We start from the raw sequence: 22160 nt of genomic DNA on the forward strand, positions 1-22160 counted from the left end.
GAAAGAAATGTCATTGGCAAATCAGATGTTATGGAATGATAGGGGTGGGGGAGGGGAGCAAAAACAATAAGGAAATTGGAAAGGACCTGTGTTGGTTTGATATTATATAAATAGAGAGTGTCCATAGACTGAGGAAGAAAAGATTAGATTTCCAAACTGAGATGTTAATTTGTTTTCTCCTTTCTTGCCATCTAACCTGTTTAAGATAATTAACAGATTATAATGTAAATTCTAAGAAGGCAGAGGTTATAGCTTATCCATCTTTGCCTCTTGACATACATACACACACTCATATTTCATGTAGTTCATTACAGTCCTGAAAAAATATGTTTATTAAAAAGTGAAGAAAGAGTTCTGCTCATATTGAGTAATTGATTTGAGTAGCAAAGAGGGCCAGTTTCCCAGGATACTACAATATGATGAATTAATTGCTCACTAAACAATGGGGACAAAACATTTACTTGTTTGTTTACTATTCCTGTGTTGGGAAAAAGAGACCTGAGAAGAGGATAAATTTACATGATGAACAAGAATGTCCAAAAATATCATATTTTTCCATTCAGTTTCCTCAGGTTACAACCACATCCTAGGTCAGATAATTTTGGAATATATGTTGAAACAGTGAGTCTAATTCAGATTGGCCTTGATGAACTGTGCGAAAATTTGTTTTCTGAAATGATGCATATATTATTTTACTTTTGAAAATTATCCATAGTTTCTCCTGTATGTGGATGCCTTTAGAAGACCATAACAAGGTATTTTTTATAATCTGCATATAAGTCTTTATAGATAGAAACACAACAGAAGTTGTTGTTTTTTCCTTTATTCTTGAAGAAACCATGACTTCACGGAAGTGATGCCAGGCCATGCAAGTGAATTGAATTTAAGTGAGGGGGTCACTGTGCAGTCACTGGCTTCACTTTCTCCTCCAAATCCATCCGAATCCAGTGGTCACATATGGATCAAAACAACTGAAGATGGCCTTGGACACAGTGGTATACCATGGTCTTTTAAAATTAAGTTCCTTTCCAGATCCCAGTTTGACTGATTCATGTAATTAAGGATAGATAAGTGAGAGAAGAGGCAAAGAAGCCAAAACAGACCTCTTTTACTTTGTCAAAAGCAAAACAAACAAAACTGGAAACTGGTAGAATTGAATTCCAGCAAAAAATAGACTGTTTTGCATAGTCAAAAAAAAGAAAGAAAGAAAACTCAATACTGGAGAGGAAGATCTCCAAGGTTTCTGGCCAAAACAAAAATAATTACTATTTACATTTACTCTAAATCTATTCAGGATGTAAACAATGCCAAGTGGACTTAGCCTGTGCCCCATTATTGTCCAATCAAGGAGGGCTAGAGTGATTGAGATTTTGCAAACCAAAGAAATCTTCTCGGGTCTTTGGGCATATCACCCATACTTTTATGAAATTAAAAATGGAAGAAAGGAAGGAATTAAGGAAGAAGAGAAAACAAAAGAGAGGAATTTTGTAGCTCAACTTACCAGCAGTGGGCTCACTGTTGTTCCTTTCTCAAAAAAGACATCAGGGATCATATTTAATATATATATATATATATATATATATATATGTATGAATATTTATGTGCATGTATATGGATGTGTATGGATATATGGATGGATATATACATGGAAATATATTATATATATCAATTTGATTAGATATAGATTAGATGTAGAGATAGAGGTCATATATTGTAGATGGTGTATAATTGGGAGGCACATTGAAGAGAAACTTTTCTTTTGTATTTAAGCAATAGACTTTTTGTGTTTGTATCTTTACTACCTGGCACATTGTGGGCAAATAATAAATAATGTTGATTTGCTGAGAATTATGAAGTGAAAATTCTGTTTTCCCATTTCTTCTTTTCTTTCCTGTTGTTCATTCATTTAAAAATATGAAATAAATGCTACCCCTTTTCACCCTGTAATTCACCACTGCCACATTTCAGAATTTAGCAATAGCCTCATGCATCAAATTATCAATTATCACATCATTATCACATTTAATACTAAGTACTACACCATTGACAGTAACTTCAAAATCTTTAAACCTGAAACTCTGCATTCTAATACCAAAATCTACCATATAAGACTGTCAGATAATCTTCCTCATACACAATTTCAGCCTTTCAATTCTGCTCAACAATCTTCATTGATTCTCTATTATCAGCCGTTTCAGGTTTGAACTGTTTTATCAAACATTTAAGGAACTTTACCATCTTACCTTTCCCATCTTACCTTTCTCATTTTGTTTCATATTTCTTCCTTTCACACACTGTGTGCTCTTGCCAAACTCCCATCCAAATTTCTGTCAAATACTACTTCCTACAAGAAGACAACCCTAATCTTCTTTAAGTAATGATCTTTCTCCTCTAACCTCATTTTCTGTACCTATTATTGTACTTATTCTAATTTGAATTTTAATATTATATATTTGTGTCTTAGCCCTATAGCAACTAGACTTTAAACTCCATGTGAATTTAGACTTCACTTGGCCCCTTCCACAGCACTTAACAAAGTATCTGATATGATTATCTATAGATCTATATGCATAGAAAGCATATATATATATATATATATATATATATATATATCCTATAGAAGACAAATGTGATTGACCAGAGAAGAGGTATTACCTTTGTCATTATCTACCAAATCCAGTTGGAGACTGTGGGAGATTTAATAATACCAACAGCAGTGACATTGAGGGAAAAGGGCAAAACCCTTGACCCTCTGCCTACTCATATCTGAAGATTCTTCAGAAATATTATGAGGAGCCTAAAGTAAGATGATGGTACTGGACTTATTAATCAGGAAAGATAATGGTGCTCTTAACAGTAAAAGAAGAATAAAAAAAGAAGTGAATTGAGAGGCAAGGGAGGTAATGAGTTTAATTTGAATAAATTGTGTTAGTGATGCTAATGGGTCACCCAATTTGAAATGCCCAATAGATAACTGGTGATGGAGAAATTGGGGAAAGGTATCTAGATATGAAAGTCTATATATAAATGATCATTAAACCTATATTAGATGATAAGCTTGTAGGAAACAAGCATCTTACCAAAAACTCAGAACTTCATTAGTGAAGTAAAGAGGATCCTTAAATTAAAGCGTTTTTAAGAACAGGTGTCCCAAAAGGTAATGAGCACCTCAGGGAACACAATCATAGCCTTTTACCTCCTGTCTAGGAATACAAATCCCTCCCAAGCCCCCAGTTGACTGGCTATTACAGAGATCAAAGGCCTATCCATAGTACCCAATTTTCTCCCCATGTTGGTCTCAATTCCTTATCAAACCTCACCTTCCCCATGATTTGGTAACTGGGTCATTTTGAGGTATAACACAGATATGTGAATCTGGTACTTAGAGTGGTACCAGTTTATTCATTAATTCACTCAACATTTTAATTCTATGGTTTCTTGCTTTCCTGTTGTAAGTTTATCTGTTTCTCTATAAAAAGGAAGTCCTTTTGTTCATAAGCAGATGTGAATTAGCTTGATTTACATCCTGTAAACCTACATTCCTCACTTGTGGCCTCTGATTATACATCAATCTCCTTTATGGTTTTTTTTTAATTTCATCCTCCCCGGATGTTTATCATAAGACATAGATACACCTTTCCTCAATTTCTCATAACTAATTAAAAATGAAAACTAATCACTTATTACACAGTTCATCATGGGAAAGAGTCTAGAGAGAAAAGTGAAGAAGAATCTAGAATAGAACCTTGAGATATACATGCTGTGGATGAAGAATCAATGAAGAAAATTGAGGAGTAGTCAGACAAGTAGGAGGAAAACCAAGAGAAAAATAAACATAAAAACTCATAAAAGAAATAGTAATCAGAAGGAGAAGAGTGTTTGACACCATCAAATACTCTAGAGAGATCAAGGATGTTGAGGACTGGAAAGAGACTGTTAGATGTGGCCATAAGTAAGATTATTAGTCATTTTGGACAGAGTGGTAAATTCAGATCATCCTATACAGATCCTAAATAGTCATAGAAGATTCCAAATTGGTTAATAGCCTAGATAATGCTGATAATTTTGAATTTATATTGCTTGTATGGTTTCCCTTCTCAGAGCTGGTGAAATTTCATTATTTGGGAGCATTTCATCAGTGGCATGTTATTGATAAACCCTTTGATTAAATTAGAGAGAGAGGAAGTAATTGTTTCTATTCCTTGATATTAACCTAATGTAATTCTATAGTTGCCTTAATTTATTTGATCAGAGGTTGCAAATTACAAAAAGGTAACTTTTTAAAAATATGAACAGCTATGTGTATGAAGAACTAAGTGCTTCTCACAATAGACACCATTCACAAGATGTTTTGACTTGAGAAATAGACTTCAATTTGTTGAACTGAGATTTTCCTTACTGTAGAAATATGATGTTTATTCTATTGATTCTTCTCAGTCACTAATAATATATAGGTTAAAATTTTTGCCATTACTAAATTCTGCCACTTTTTATTTCCTCTTGGAATCTAGGTTACAATTTTTCATTTAGAATAAAATCTGGGATAAGGAAAATTCTATAATAAATTCACATGCTAAATAATCAAATAAGTCAAAAGGGTCTGGTTCACACCTTACATTTTAAGTGAAAATTTATTGTTTCATTACTCAAGAATATTGCATTGAGCCAAGAGGAAAACAATGTCCAAAGACAGTGAGTAATTACAAGACTTATTCTTTTATGATGAAATGCTAAAGAAAGAATGATCTTTCAAGTTATTTTTCAAATCCTTTTTGAATTCTGAAATGTTAAATGTATAAAAAGAAAAAAATAATTTTATTCTATACTGTATTATTTCTTTCCTATGTATTATTTTGCCAGCAAACTATCATTAAAAAGCACTTTAAGTCAAAGAATATGATCAACTATTAGAATGGGAGATTTATTCTAACAAAGGGAAATTTGCACTTATGAGTTAAAATACATTTATGTAATAGTACAGATTTTTTAAGATACAAGCAATATCCTGCTTCTCTTAGAAATCCTTTCTGAGAAAAATCATCTGAATATTCACATGTATTTTTCATTTTGCAATATCTTTCAATGCCACATTTTTAGGCATCTTGAGAACAGCTGGTTTGTACATGTATTGATCTGTCTTACTTAAAGATGGTAAAAAGGGCTAAAGTGAGAAGGGCAAAACTTCACAGTCACCAAAGTATAGCTCTGTTTCTAAGTTACTGCCAGCTCAACATGTTGTTTTTCCAAAGATATAGATATAAATTGAGAACTGAATATTAACTTCTTTAAATAGGATATTTTGAAGCAAACAAACAACAAAGATAAAATAAGAAATTCCACATGGTATAGAGTGCTGGATTTGAAGTTTATCAGTTAGTAAGTATTTATTAAAGACCTACTCTGTCCCAGGAATTGTGCCTGGGAAGATCTTAATTTAAATAGTGCCTCAAATAGGATCTGTGGGAACCTGGGTAAGTCACTGGCCTCATTTCATCTTATGTAAAATGAGGGAGATTAACTCAAGGTTGTCTAAAACTCTTTCCTGCTTTAAATCTATGAACCTCCCGAGTTAAAAGGCTGTTCTGGAAATCTTCCATTTTCCCTGTCCTTCTTAGTAATCCATAACTATGTTACATTCTGAGATTAATAAAATACAATTGCAAAAAAAACCTAGATTTTGGGAGAAACTTGTCAAAGGTGCCAAGAAAAAGGAGAGACACTTTAGTTACCCCTGATGCTTTTTCAAATGTTAATACATTCACATTCTCTTTGTTTTTACTACTAATCCAGGGCATTTTAAAAGATGAGACTTGATAGGAGTGAGTTACTATTTAAACTGATCATTCAAGCATACATTATAATCTAATGGTTCAATCTAATTACAAAGAAGGGGAAAACACTAAAGAAATTATTTCAAGCATAATAAGTATCACACAATTAGGATATTAATAGTCAAACAGGTGGCTGTTGTTTCAATGGTTTACATAGCTCTCTGAATGTCTCTGTTTGTCTCTGTCTCTCTATCTCATTGTCTGTCTCTCTGTGTTTTTATCTCTGTCTTGGCCTCCCCCCGCCCTCTTTCTCTGTCTAAATATCTCTGGAAACTAGATGAGAAACTTTGTTTCACACTTAAAGTTAAGACAGCAAGGAAAATAAATACACACTTATTCTATAGGCTTGATTCTGAAAACAGTTGGTTTGACTTATAAATCAGTCAGCAAGCTTAAAAGGAAATATGTATGTTTTGATTTTCTTTCCTAGTAACATTTTATTTCTTTTTTTTGAAGATTCTGCTTGAAGGAAGAGAGGAGGCAAGCACATATAAAATCACTTATTTTGGAACAGAAGCTCAAGTTATATGAAATACTATTGATAAAACCCTTATATGCTCAGTTTCATCCTTATCCTAATTCTTATTTCCACTGATGGGTCAGGTCCCTAGAACCTGACTATAACTTCACTCTTCAGGGTTCTGGGGCCACCTCTGAGGGGTTGATTCTCAAATAATATTGACTTAAGACCTCACTGGCCTGCTTCCTCTCAAAATTATCAATTGATTATAAAATTAATGAGTCAACCTTAAGTAGCTTTTAGGAAAGAGAGAAGAAACAATCATTTACTAATTATGTTGTGGGACTTCAAGGCAAGATGGCAAAAAGAAGACAGGCACTGTGCTAAGGTCTCCTGATCTTCCCTCATATATAATATGAAACAAACCTCTTAACAAAAATCCTATCAACAAAACCAAGAAAAGGAAGCTAGGAGAAGAAGGTCTAAGAACAAAATCTGGCAAGGTGGGGGGGGGGGGGGTCATGCCTGAGGGGGGGGGCAGAAAGCCAGCAGGGATGGGGTGTGACCCGGCCTAACCTAAGATCAGCCATGGAGGCAGTAACTGTGGGATCTGCAGTCTGAAAACCAACTAAGCTGTGGAAGCTTTGGCTGTGAGAGAGGTGGGCTGGGGGATCCTAGCTGTGCTAGAGGGCAAGTTCCAGCACAGACAGTTACAGAATGTGGCTAGACATCAATCTGCTGGGTTTGGCTGGTCTAGAGGACCCCAGATTCCAAACTTTCATTAATACCTGAGCTCTCTTCCCAGAACAAATACAGTAACAGCCCCAGGCACAGGCATGGGCAGCAGAGCTACCTCCAGTGAATGGGGAGATTAATATTCTTGCCTCAGAGCCCAGCCCACATTGTTCAAGGACAAAAGAATCCAGCAGCACCACCCACCACCTCCAGGCCTCAAATCAAGGTCACACAGTCCAGAGAAAGCAATCAGCACCACTTATTGGCCTGACCACTTAGAGTTTCTAAACCAGGTGAGCAAGGCCTCTAGGGATCTCAACACGAAATCTCTGTGAACCAGCCCCTCCCCCAAAACAAGATCTTAGGAAAATGAAAAAAGGCCAGTGAAAAGAGGGGTCTGTAGAAAACTACTTAGAAGATAAAGACTCTAAAAAAGATCTAGAACTTCTGAGGAGAATATGATTTGGTCTCCAGGCCAGAAATATTTCCTTGAAGAAATCAAGAAGGAGTTTAAAAAATCAATTGGAGGGTTGGCTAGGTGGCTCAGTGGATAGAGCACCGGCCCAGGAGTCAGGAGTACCTGACTTCAAATCCAGCCTCAGTCACTTAACAATTACCTAGCTGTGTGGCCTTGGGCAAGTCACATAACCCCACTGCCTGGAAAAAAAACCTAAAAACAAAAACAAAAACAAAACTCAGTTGGAAAATATGGGAAAAGAAACCCAAGAAAAAATTAAAACCTTACAAAAAGAAAACAAAATAAAATTGGACAAATGCAAAAAGAAAATAATTCTCTCAAAACCTCAATATGTCAAATGGAAAACTCCTTCAAAAAATAGAATTGATCAATTGGAAAAGGAGTTGCAAAAGCTAAGTGAAGAAAATTCTTCTCTAAAAATAGAATGGAGTCTGTGGAAACTAATGACTTCATGAGACAACAAGAATCTGTTGAACAAAACCAAAAAAAAATAAAAAATTAGAAGAAAATGAAAATACCTCATTGGCAAAACCAATGAAATCAATAAAAGATACAGAGGTAACAACTTAAAAATAATTGGGTTCCCTGAAAATATAGAAGAGAGAAAAACAAAGGCTGGACCTAATATTACAGGATTTAGGGATGGAACCTTGACATCATGGAACCAGAGGGCAAAATAGTTATTGAAAGAATACATCAATGCCACCCAGAAAGGGATCCCAAAATCAAAACACCAAGGAACATTGTGCCTAAATTCCAGAACGATCAGATAAAAGAGAAAATCCTGCAAGCAGTCAGAAAGAAATAATTTAGATACCAAATAGTAAGGATTACACAGGACCTGGCTGCATCAACATTAAGGGCTCAAAGGGCCTAGAATGTCATATTCTGAAAAGCAAGGGAGCTTGGAAAGCAGCCAAAAATCCACTATTGGGCAAAACTGAGCCTTTTCTTCCTGGGGAAAAGATGGACATTTAATGCAATAAGAGACTGCTTACTTTTCCTGATAAAATACCAGAACTAAATAGAAAATTTGGAGTTTACACAGGAGACCCAAGAGAAAATTAAAGATTTTTTAAAAGAAAAGGTAAGGGGGGAAAAACTGCTACCCAATAAGATGAAACTGGCTATATCCCCATCCAGGAGAAAGACTCTCATAACACTCAAGAATTGTAACTCTATTAGAGAGAATATACTTAGCTAGAAGTGATGGACACTCATGACTTTTCTGTGACTCAGATAAAATGCTTTAAAAACAATACCTCCTTGAAAAGGAGGGCAGTAAGGAGACAGAAGGACAGAGGAGATTGAATAGGGTAAATTACATTACATTATATAAAGAAGTACACAGGAATTATTGCAATGTAGTGGAAGAAGGGAAGAGATAAGAACCACCTGAATCTTATTCTCATCAGATATGGCTTAAAGTTAACATACATACATTCAGTTAAGAAATTTATCTTATTTTTCAAGTGTTAAAAGGGTAAAGGGGAAGGGGAAGGAAAAGAGGAATTAACAGAAGAAAAGGAAAGAAAAAAGGGAAAAGGGGGAAATATAAGGGAGAAAACACACTAAAGGTGGTGGTATTCAGAAACAAAATATTGGAGAATATTGATAAAGGGAAAAAGGGGGGGGGATCCAAACAGGGGGAAGATAGCATGGAGGGCAATAAAGAGTTAATAATTATAACTTTATATGTGAATGGTATGAGCTCTCACAGAAAATGTAAGCAAATAGCCAAGTGGATTAAAACCAGAATCCTACAATATACTGCTTACAAGAAACTCATTTAAAGCAGAGAGGTACATACAGAGTAAAGGTAAAAGGTTGGAGCAAAATATATTTTGCTTCAGCTGAAGTGAAAAAAGCAGCTGTTGCAATCTTTATCTCAGACAAAGCAGCTGCAAAAAGAGATCTCATTAAAAGAGATAAGGAAGGAAACTATATATCCTGCTAAAAGGTACCATAGACAATGAAGCAAATTCAATACTAACTATGTATGTACCCAAATTCTTAGAGGAGAAGCTGAATGAGTAACAGGAAGACAGAGAGCAAAACTCTACTGGTGGGAGACCACAAACTCCTGCTCTCAGATTTGGATAAATCTAACCATAAAATAAGCAAGAAGGAAGTTAAGGAGGTAAATAGATAGTTAGAAAATATAGGCACTTCATCTAAGTGGAATGGATGAATATTTACAAAAATACAAGTTACCCAGTTTAAATGGGGAAATTAAATAACTAAATAACCCTATCTCAGAGAAAGAAATTCAACAAACCATTATTGAAATCTCTAATAAAAATCTCCAGGGCCAGATGGATTCGAAAGTAAATTCTATCAAACATTTAAGGAAGAATTGGTTCCAATTCTGCATAAACAATTTGGATAAATAGATGAAGATGAATTTCTGCTTTATTCTTTCTGTGACACCAATATGATGTTGATACCTAAATCAAGAAGACTCAAAACAGAGAAATAAAATTATAGACCTATATCCCTGATGAATATAGATGCAAAATTCTTAAATAAAATCTTAGCAAAAAAGATTACATCAAGTTATCACTAGGATAATACACTATGACCAAGTAGGATTTATTCCAGGAAGGTAGGGTTGGTTCAATATTAGGAAAACTGTTAGTATAATTAATTATATCAATAACAAAACTATCAGAAATCATATGATTATATCAATAGATGATGAAAAAGCCTTTGACAAAATACAACACCCATTCATACTAAAAACACTAGAGAGCATAGGAATAAATGGATTGTTCCTTAGAATAAGAAGTAGTATCTATCTGAAACCATCAACAAGCATTATATGCAATGGGGATAAGCTAGAGGTATTCCTAATAAGTCAGGGGTGAAACAAAGATGCCTATTGTCACCACTACTATTCAATAATGTATTAGAAATGTTAGCTTCACAATAAGAGAAGAAAAAGAAGTTGAAGGAATTAGAATTGGGAATGAAAAGACAAAATACTCTTTTCAGATGACATGATGGTATGCCTATAAGTATCCCAAAAAATCACCTGCAAAGCTACTAAAAATAATTAGCAACTTTAGCAAAGTCACATGATATAAAATAAACCCTGATAAAACCTCAAGATTTCTATTTATGACCAACAAGATACAGCAGAAAGAGCTAGAAAGAGAAATCCCATACAAAGTAACTTCAGACAATATAAAATACTTAGGCATCTACCTGTCATGGCAGTCTCAGAAACTTTATGAAAACAACTACAAAACACTTCACATGCAAATAAAATCAGATTTGATAACTGGGCAAATATCAACTACTCATGGATAGGCAAACTATTATAATAAAAATGATAATTCTACCTAAACTACTTATTTAGTGCCCTGCCAATCAAGATTCCAAAAAAAGTTACTTTTATGAGTTAGAAAAAATTGTAAGTAAATTCATATAGAGAAATAAAAAGTCAAGGATTTCCAGGGATTTAATGAAAAAGTGCAAAAGAAAGTGGCTTAGCTCTACAAGATCTAAAATTATGTTATAAAGCATCAAAACTGTCTGGTATTGACTAAGAAATAGAGTGGTGAACCAGTAAAATAGACTAGGTGCAATAGCAGGAAATGATTATAATAATCTGCTATCTGATAAACCCAAAGATTGCAGCTTTGGGGACAAAAACTCTCTCTTCAATAAAAACTATTGGGAAAATTAGAAGTTAGTATGGCAGAAACTTGGATTAGATCAGCATCTCACACCATATACCAAGATAAGATCTAAATGGATACAGGGTTCAGACATAAAAGACAATATTATAAGCAAAATAGGAGATCAAGGAATAGTTTACCTGTCAGATCTGTGGAAATGGAAGCAGTTTATGACCAAGGAAGAGGTGGAGAACATCATTAAAAACAAACTAGAAAATTTTGATTACATTAAATCAAAAAGCTTTTGCGAGGACAAAAGCACTGTAACCAAGATCAAAAGAAATGTAGTAAGTTGGGAAACAATTTTTTACAACTAGTATTTCTGACAAAGGACTCATTTCTAAAATATACAGAGAACTGAGTCTAATTTATAAAAAAAACCACAATCCATTTCCCAATAGACAAATGGTCAAAGGATATGTGGAACATAATTTATAGATGAGGAAATCAAAGCAATCCATAGTCATATGAAAAATTGCTCTAAATCATTACTTGTTAGATAAATACAAATTAAAGCATCTCTGAGGAACTACCTCACACCTCTCAGACTGACCATTATGACCAGAAAGAACAACAGTCAATGTTAGAAGGGATATGGGAAATCTGGGACACTAATAAATTGCCAGTGGAGCTGTGAACTCATCCAACCTTTCTAGAGAACAATTTAGAATTATGCCCAAAGTGCAATGAAAATGTGCATACCCTTTGATCCAGCAATACCAGTACTGGTCTATACCCTGAAGAGATCATGAAAATGGATAAGAACATCATTTGTAGAAAAATGCTCATAGCAGCTCTGTTTGTGGTGGCAAAGAATTAGAAATTGAGTGAATAAGAATTAAGAGAAGCCTGGAAGGATATGCATGAACTAATGTTGAGTGAGATGAGCAGAACCAGAAGAACATTATACACCATAACACCATCATGGGGTTGATGGTCAAACTTAATAGACTCGCTCATTCCATCAGTGCAACAACCAGGGACAATTTTGGGGCTGTCTGCAATGGCAAATACCATCTGTATCGAGAAAAAGTACTGTGGAGTTTGAACAGAGACCAAAAACTATTACCTTTAATTTTAAAAAAGTTATCTTATTATATGATTTTGCTATCCCCCATATTTTATTTTTTTCCTTAAGAATTTGATTTCTTTCTCAACACATTCAACTTGGATTAATGTATAGCATGCAAACAATGTAAAGACTAACAGACTGACTTCTGTGGGGGGTGGGGGGAATGCAATATTAAGGGGAAATCGTAAAACACAAAAATAAATACATTTTTTAAAAAAGAAAGGGAAGGACAGGTTAAGAAAGGATCTGTTCCTTTAGGAAGCCTTCCCACTGTACAGCGAATGGAGCTAGCTAACCCTAATGTAGTGAATATCAGTGTTATTCACTGGAGATCAGAGACCTGAGTTTGTATTCTCTCTGAGATGCTTACTACCTTTATGACCTTGTGCAAGTGTTTTCATACTTTATTACCTCAGTTTCCTCATCTGTAAAATAAAAGGTGAACTCTCTGGCCCCTCAAAAAATATTGTGTCCTGCATGGTATTCAGGTCTTTACAAATATTATTTTATTTAATATTTACAACTGATGCAGGGAGTTATGGGAATATGTTGCTGGGAGTAATGGACATATTGAAGCTGTTAATTGGAAACAAATTTTACAATTTTTTACTCTGTGAAATTCTGTCTGAGAAGGAGAAAGATAGAAGAAATATTTGTCTAATTAGAAAAATGTTATCTGCCCCTGAGATGTAAATTGCCTCCTTTTGTTCCACAGTTAAATGTGAATTATTCAAAATGGGAGTGGCCTTGACTCATTCAGCTTCCTCCAGCTACCAGTTTGATCTTGGTCACCTATGGGTTTAGCTTGCACTTGGATGACAGAAAATGATGTGTTGGACTTGGAGGTCATGCACCTTGGGATAGGAAGGACCAACACATATCTTCCCTTTTGGAGAACACATGGAGACAGGTGCTGGACCACTTCCCAAGCACCTATCTTATCCAACCCTCTATAGAAGTGCATTTAAGTCATCCAGCAGAGAAGCACCCCTACTTTTTCCCTCTTCTTCACCCTCCCTTCACCTTGCAAGGATGGCTATCTCTCTCTCTCTTTCTTTCGAAGTTAGGACATATGCCCCTAAACAAGGCCCAATGGAGAACCATGGGCCCCTATGCCATGTGTTTGGACTAAGCCTGCCCTTATGACTGCCTCTCCTTTCCTTCTTAAAAGGACTCCTAGCTATATTATTTTTCACTTTCTTTACTCTCTTACTTAAATCTCACCTAGCCTTTGTTATTCTCCTGCCTCAAATAGCTTACAAGCTGTTTGCTACTTCTCCAGAAGGAGAAAAAATTTTAATCTGCATACTTTGCAGGTTTGTATAATAAATCCTGAGCTGTTTTAAAATTCCAGGGCTGTGTGTGAATTCTTTCATTTTTTCAAGGCCTCTCAATCTTAAATTGGTGACATCAATGCCCCACAAAAGAACAACCCTTTGAGATAGATATTATCATTCCTATTTTACATTTGAGGGCCTGAGAAAGACAAAAGTTAAGTAATTTGCCCAGGGTCACCCAGCTAGTAAATGTCTGAGGTCATATTTTATCAGGTCTTCCCGACATCAGGCCTAGCATTCTACCCACTGAATCATGCAAATGCCTCCAAATATTGTAACATATTTACCAACATGGTACAATAAGAAGAGTTGTTACAAAACATGCCTCCATACATTTGTGACACACTCTCCCACAAGTGCAGCCAGTCAAGAGAAAACTGCTCAAATTTAGGAAGAACACATGGTTAGTCAGTAAGCAAATACTTATCAAATACTTATTTTATGAGGTACTGGGCCATGTCCTGAGGATACAAAATAAGTTAAAAGAGTCTCAGATCTCAAAAAGCTCACAATTTAAAGGGGGAAGACAAGAAGCAAACAAATATACACAAAAATCTATATACATAATCAATAGGAAATGATAAGAGAAGGAAGACAAAATTTAGAAGGGATGAAAAAAGACTTTTTTTAGAAATAGATAATAGGATTTAGTTGATAGAACTAGGGAAATTAAAATGAGCAAAGAATAAATTCTAGGGATGGGGGGGGATAACCAGAGAAAATATCTAACCTAAGAGTTAGTATCTCTTTCATGGATAAATCAGGAATGCAGGAATACTGGATCAAAAATTATGTGGAAAGGAGAAAGGGGGTTAAAATGACAAAAGGATAGGAATAAGAATGGTTATGAAGGGTTTTGAGTGCCAAACAGTATTTTTGTTTTTGATCCTGGAGGTAATTGGGAACCACATGGCTTTATTGAGGGATTGAGGGAAGGAAGTAAGATGGTTGGGCCAGCACTTTAGAAAAATCATTTTGGTGATTGAATAGAAGATAAATTAGAATCAGGAGTTGCTTGAGGCTGGCAGATCCACCAGCACACTATTGCAGCAGTAGAGGTGGGAGATGATAAAAGCCTACAAAAAAGTGAGGACAATTTCAGAGTAGAGAAGAGGTTGCAGGGATGAAACTAACACTTTTGGCAGTCTTTGACAACACTTTGGATATGGATGATGAGAAATAGTGAGGAATCAGGGATGATTCCTAGGTTGACTGGGAGGGTGGTGTTGCCCTCAAGAATAATAAGGAAGTGAGTAGGAAAAGAAGGGTTTGGGGAACATAAATTCAGTTTTGGACACACTGAGTCTAACATATCTTTTGGACATTCATTTGGGGATGTCTGAAAGGGATTCAGAGATGTGAGTTTAGAGGCATTTCAGTGACTCATTCTCAATGAATCATTCTCTCTGATTCACTTACCCCTGGGTATTCTGGAGTTTCTAAGTTTAACTCCATTACCAATTTGCTAAATACCTTAGGATATAGTCAATTAACCTCTTGATCACTTCATTTGCTCATCTGGAAAAAGGAGATGCGCAACAAATGTTTCTCCACTGAGAAGAAGCATTCCAAGTTAAAGAGACTACTATGAATCATTTTACAAATCTGAAATGATGCAAAAATGTTTATAAGAAATATTCATCTGAAACCTTCTCACACATAATAATATTATTTCATTCAGGATATGTTTTCTCACTATTTAAATGACTTAATTTTTAGTTGATAAATTAATTTTTATTAAACACTTACTGTGTGTAAGAACAGGAACACAAAGAAAGTCAAAATACGGTCCACTCTCTCAAGGAATTTATCTTCTAACGGGGAAAACAACATGCAAATAACTCTCTATGTACAAGATATTTTGACCATTTTTTGAGTATCTATCCCTTCCTTGGCATAAAGTTAAATAGAATAAAATCATTGGCTATCATCTGCATGATATTTTACAGACATTTCATCATTAATGTTTGTCAAGTGGATCCCTGGGTAAAATTGTATAAGAGACAAATTTAATCTGAATGACTACCATCTTGCCACGGTTCTCATAAGCAAAGACAAACAACAAAACAATAAATCAACCCTTAATTTATTATATTTCATTTCATAGGAGTAAATTCTCATTCTCAAAATCTAAGAAATAGATCTTTGAAGCCAGGTAGAAATTTCTCATAATTCATATCTCTCCTAGCTTCAAGTGCAAAACTTTTTCTATTGAACCAACCTCTCTCAAGAACATATATTTCTATTCATGAATTAGGTGAAATTTTAATAATTCTTATTCATCCATTTACATTCTTTCTTTTCCCAAAAGTTTTGGCGAAGTTCTCAGCATCAGTACCTCAAAATTGCAATAAGGCTTTTGGGGAAGACAAGTGAAGATAATCTGTAACCAGGAAAACTATGGTGATATGATTTTTATAATAAAACAAATTTATAAAGTTACCATTTTTATGAAATATATTTTATTTTAATGTCCATAATGAATTTTGCATTTACAGTGAAATTTTAAAAATTATAAAAGGACAGATTAGTGAGATCATAATGTTAGACCTGAAAAGAACCAGAGAAACATCTATTCCAATACTTTTATTTGATGAATGGGGGAAACTGAGACTAAGAAAGATTAAATGACTTGCCAAGATCACCTATCTAGTAAGTGGCTAAGGTAGAAATTGAATCCATATGTTCCTGATTTTCTTTCTAATCACTATATCACACTGCTTTTATTAATAGAAAATCAAAAACTACTTAAAGGCAGAATCAAATCTAAATGTTTGCTACAATCATAAAATCAAAGTAATTAGATCTTTTCATTTTTTCCTTGAGGAAACAGAATCCCAGTGAAATTATACAGCTTATCCAAGTTTACTTAGGTAGTGATAGGATTCAAAGCCAGATTCCATGACTCCAAATCCACCAATTTTTCATCTTCCCATGCTGCCTCTAAATAGGTGCTTTCAATTATCAAGGGACTGAAGTTGCCCCCAAAATATAAAAGTGAACAAATGACTATCCTGGCTTTAAGAAGTTTTTCAAACCAATGAGAATCAAAGTCAAGTATGAAAATAAGTATGATACAAGGAAGAATGTGATGAGAGGCAAACAAAGTCCAGGAAAAAAGTCTTCAAGAACTTCTAAGGAGGAAGAATTAACTTTCTGCCAACAGCATAAAGATTCAGGGAAGAGGTGGCAGCTTTAGGAATTTAACAAAATGTTCTCCTTCCTCATTCATTAAAAAAAGGGTAACATTGCAAAGCCACTTATAGACAATCACATGCTGATAATTTTGTACATGATGGCTATTCCCATATGGGTGTTAAGAAGAAAATTAGTGATTAGCACTTTTCTTCTGGAGTTTCATTCACCAAATACCCACTAAAATTAGAAAGAACTATATATTCAGAAAAAAAATTCTTAGAGCAATTCCATAAGAGAACAGAGTGAAGGGAAAAAATTTAAAACCTTCCCCTGACTTTCAAATCACCCAAGAAGGGCCAATTAAGGAGGACTTGAAATGGGTAGCAATAATGCCAATTACTATTTTTTACAGAGATCCTCATTTATTTCTAAATTAGAGATTATTATCATAATAAAATACATTGTGGGACAGATCAATGGCTACATAGAATTAAAAGACACCTAGAATGGAAAGATAACACTTATGGTAGATATTTTGATAATTAGTTTCTACTTATTGAACTCCCAAAATACTAGATGCTGTAATAGCTGATATAACATTTCATGATTTTACAGAATACTATTTTATACATTAGTTATTTGAGCCAAGCAAAAATCCAATGAATTTTCAAGTTTATTTTACCATGAAGAATTGGGGACTATGTAAATTTAGATGATCTATGATGATAAAAGCAGTATGTGAAGGATTAAGATTTAAACCCCCATCTCTTTTGATTCCAGATCATAAAACCTGCACATTACATATTCCTATTATCCTTTCTTCAAGGAAACTTGAGACAATGAAAATTTCAATGCACATCTATGTCTACACAGGCATAGTTAAAGGAATAACCTGCCAATTCAACAAAAAATATACTTACACTTTAAGAAAAGAGATATTTTAATTAATTTGTCCATACATTTTTTATATATTTTTCATGTTGGAAAAGATAAATTATAATTTTCCTTGAAGGGTGGCTAGGTTGCACAGTGAATAGAGCACCAGCCCTGGAGTCAGGAGTAATCTGGTCTCAGACACTTAATAATTACCTGGCCATGTGGCACTGGGCAAGCCACTTAACCCCGTTGCATTGCAAAAAAAATAATAATTTTCCTTGAAAATAATAATGATGGGGGTAGGAGTCAAGATGGTGACAGGAGAGGATCATCTCTTATGTGCTCTCTCTCTAATATTTCCAAACTTATAAAATAAGGACTCTAACTGAATTTTCAAGAGACAGAATCCACAGAGGGATCCAGTGAGGCAATTCTCCAGCCCAAGGTAACCTGGAAAATAGCAGAAAGGCTCTGCTTCACAGGGTTAGAGGGGTGACAGACAGAGTGAAGGAACTTCAGCCTCTGGAGACAGCCCTATGGCACTGATGGCAGCAGGGTCAGTCTCCTGATCTACACCCCGGGGAGCACTGGGCACAATTTGGGGAATCAGCAGTTGGGAGGGGAACCTCTGCCAGAGTGAGAGATGAAGCCCAGCCCTCAGGGCACTCAGCAAGCAGCAGACCCTGGCAGCCCAGATCCAGGAACCAGAAGCAGGCAAAGCCGGTGAGCAGGAGTCCCCAGGCACAAGTGCTAAGCCTAGGGAGGGGAGTGGATAGTGAATGTAGAGGTCTCTCCTCTGTCCTGGAACAGGACTCTGGGGCTCTGACCACATTCAGATCCTGACCTCAGTCCAGGGCCCCCATAGAACAGCAGCCACCCCCCACCTCAGCCCCATGGCAGAGGGGTGTGCTTGTGGTCATTCACAGACTGGGAAGGAAGGCAGAGCCTCACACATGGAGATATTTGTGTGTGTGTGTGGGGGGGGGTGTCCCAATAATACTCAAAAGCACAGGAAGTACCCCCAAAGCAGGAACAGGCTGCAGAAATGAGTAAGCAGAAAAAAAGAGGAACACCATTGAGAAATACTTTGTCTATGATTCCAAGGATCAAAATATTCAATCTGAAAATGAGGATGTACATGCTCCTGCATCTAAAGACTCCAAGAAAAAACAGAAATTGGGCTTAGGCTATGATAGAGCTCAAAAAAGACTACTTTGAAAATCAAGTGAGGGAGATAGAGGAAAAATTGGGAAAAGAAATGAGAGAGATGCAGGAAAAACATGAAAATGAAACCAGCAGCTTAGTCAAGGAGATACAAAAAAAAATGCTAAAGAAAATAACATGTTAAAACCCAGCATAGGTCAAATGGATAAAACAGTTCAAAATGTTATTGAGGAGAAGATGCTTTTAAAAAGCAGAATTGGCCAGATGGAAAAAAAAGATAAGAAAGCTCTCTGAGGCAAACAAATCCAGATATAGAATGGAACTGAGGGAGGCTTCTGATTTTATGAGAAATCAAGATGCAATACTTCAAAACCAGAAGAATGAAAAATTAGAAGAAAATGAGAAACATTCATTGAAAAAAACTGATATGGAAAACAGATTCAGGAATGATAATTTAAAAATTATTGTAATACCTGACATTCATGATCAGGAAAAGAGCCTTGATCTCATTTTCAAAGAATTACTACAGGAAAACTTCCCTGATATCCTAGAAGCAGAGGGCAAAAAACAAAAATTGAAAGGATCCACTGATTTCCCTGAGAAAGAGACTAAAAAGAAAAACAACCCCCAGGAATATTATAGCCAAGTTCCATAAATCCCAAGTCAAAAAGAAAATATTACAAGCAGCCAGAAGGACACAACAATTCAAATATCATGGAGCTTCAGTCAGGATCACACAGGACTTAGCAGCAACTACATTAAAAGCTCATAGGGATTAGAATATAATATTCTGGAAGGCAAAAGAGATTGGAATGCAACCGAGAATCAACTACCCAACAAAACTGAATGTCCTCTTCCAGGGAAAAAAATTGACTTTCAATGAACCAGGGGAATTTCAATTGATTCTGTTGGAATGTCCAGAGCTGAACAAAAAGTTTGATCTTCAAATACAGGACTCAGGTGAAACACAGAGAGTGGAAGAGAAGAGGGAAATATGAGGGACTTAATGATGATGAACTACATGTATTCCTGAATAGAAAAATGGTACTGATAATACTCATATGAACCTTCTCATTTAATAGAGCAGGTAGAAGGAACCTTTATAGATGAAGCACATGAGAGAGTTGAATTTGAAGATATAATATAGTGTAAAAATGGAGTCAATGGCTAAAGGGGAAATGTAATGGGAGAAAGAAAAAGGAGAGGTGAAATAGGCTAAGATATTTCATATAATAAGATTATTTTATTACAATGAGCTACTGCAATGATATGGAAGGGGCAAGGCAAGGGGAATAAGGGAAACTTCACTCTCATCAGAGGTGGCTAGGAAAGGAAACAGCATATATACTCAATGGGGTATAGTCATCTAGAGTAAGAAGGAGAGAAGGGGAGCAAGAGGAAGGTGGGGGGGAATGTGAGTGATGGAGGAGAGGATGGATCATGGGGGGAGAGTGGTCAGATATAACACATTTTCTTTTTTACTTCTTGCAAGAGGCTGGAATTGGATGGCCTGTCTGGGACCATAGGGCAGGGTGGATGCTGGGCCTAAGGGGTGGTATGTGCACTCAGGGCCTCTTGGCCCCAGGGCAGGGGATATGTTTGCTGGGCCACTCAGCTACCCTACAATGCATTTAAGAAAAGGGACAGAGTGAAAGGAGGAAGAAAATATAGTATATGGTAGTGGGGAAATATGAATGGAGGCAGTTGCAATCAGCAATGGCAATGGTGGAAAAATATGGAAGTAGCTTTTGTGATGGACTTATAATAAAGAATGTGATCCACCTTTGATAGAACTGGAGGTGTTGGAACACAGACTGAAGCACATTTTTATTATTCATATTATTTGGGGGGAGGGATTTGCAAATGGGACTGGGTGGCTTGCCTGGGGTGGCATAGCAGGGTCATTGTTGGGTGTCTGAGGCCAGATTTGGACCCAGGTGCTCCTGGCTCCAGGGCCAGTGCTCTGTCCACTGTGCCACCTGGCCACCTCACTATGATTATTATTATTATTTTATTTTATTTTTGGTCTTTTTTTTGTTTTTTTGCAGGGCAATATGGTTGGGGTAGCATGCCTGGGGTCATATAGCTGGGTGATTGTTGGGTTTCTGGGGCTGGATTTGGGCTCTGGTGCTCCTGGTTCCAGGGCCGGTGCTCCATCCACTGCACCACTTGGCTGCCCCATTACTATTATTTTTTTTAATTTAAATTTTTTTCTCTTTCCTTTACTTTATTGCTCATGCAACATCTATATTTTTGGAGGGAGGGGCTATTATGTTTACTCTTAAACAAGAATATTTAAGTAATGTATAAAAACATAATTTGTCCAAAATAAGAATACATTTAAAAAAAGAAAATAATAATGATGATGATAATTGTAATAACAACCAGCATTTATATTTCTCTTTATAGTTTGAAGCATGATTAAAATTTATTACCACATCTGATACTCATAACAACTTACATGGTAGGTGTTATAACAGAAACTTTGAATTAGATGCCTAAAAATGTTTCATTGGAAGCTTGAGAAGCTAGGATCAGGAACGCTAGGTGGTGCAGTGGATAAGAGTGCCAGTCCTGGAGTAAGGAGGACCTGAGTTCAAATCCAACCTCAGACACTTAAAAATTACCTAGCTCTGTGACCTTAGAAAAGTCACTTAACCCCATTGCCTTAAATAAATTTTTTAAAAAAAGAGAAGCTAGGATCAGCTAATGGTTTAGTGTCATAGTAGATAGAAATCTGGGCCTGGTGGCAGGAAAAAAATCTGAGTTTTCCAGGAAAACTAGAAGTTTGACAGAACCTAAGCATAGACCAACATATCACACTATATACGAAACTAAGTAAAAATAATTGCATGATTTCCATATAAATGGTATTAATTTAGGGATCATGGGGAAAATAATTCTCACATCTATAGATAAATGAAGAGTTTATGACCAAATAAGAGATATACAGTCATGGGAGGGAAAGTGAATAATTTTGATTACATAAAATAAAAAAAAAGATATTGCAGAAAACCATTGAAGTTAAAATTAGAAGAAAAACAGGAAATAAGAAAAAGAGTTTAGGCGGATCTAAATGGAAGTGTGAAGGCGACATTTTCCAGAAAATCCTTCCCCCCCCCAAACTCCAAAAAAAAACAAACAAATAATGACTCTAGCCAAAATTTAGAGAGGACAGAACCCACAGAAATACTGAGTGATACATTTTCCCAGTCCAAGATAACTTAGAAGCTCCTTGGGAAAGGTGTGTTTCACCAGGAATGGGGGTTGGGAAAAAAAAAAGCAAGGGCCACAGACCAGTCCAGCCCAGCCCAGTGATCACCCACAGCAGCTTGAAGAGGCAGGGAGAGAACTCTGATACACCAGAACAAGTATGGAGTGAGGGA

This window comes from Macrotis lagotis, chromosome X (genome assembly GCF_037893015.1).
Source record: "Macrotis lagotis isolate mMagLag1 chromosome X, bilby.v1.9.chrom.fasta, whole genome shotgun sequence".
NCBI lineage: Eukaryota > Metazoa > Chordata > Mammalia > Peramelemorphia > Peramelidae > Macrotis > Macrotis lagotis.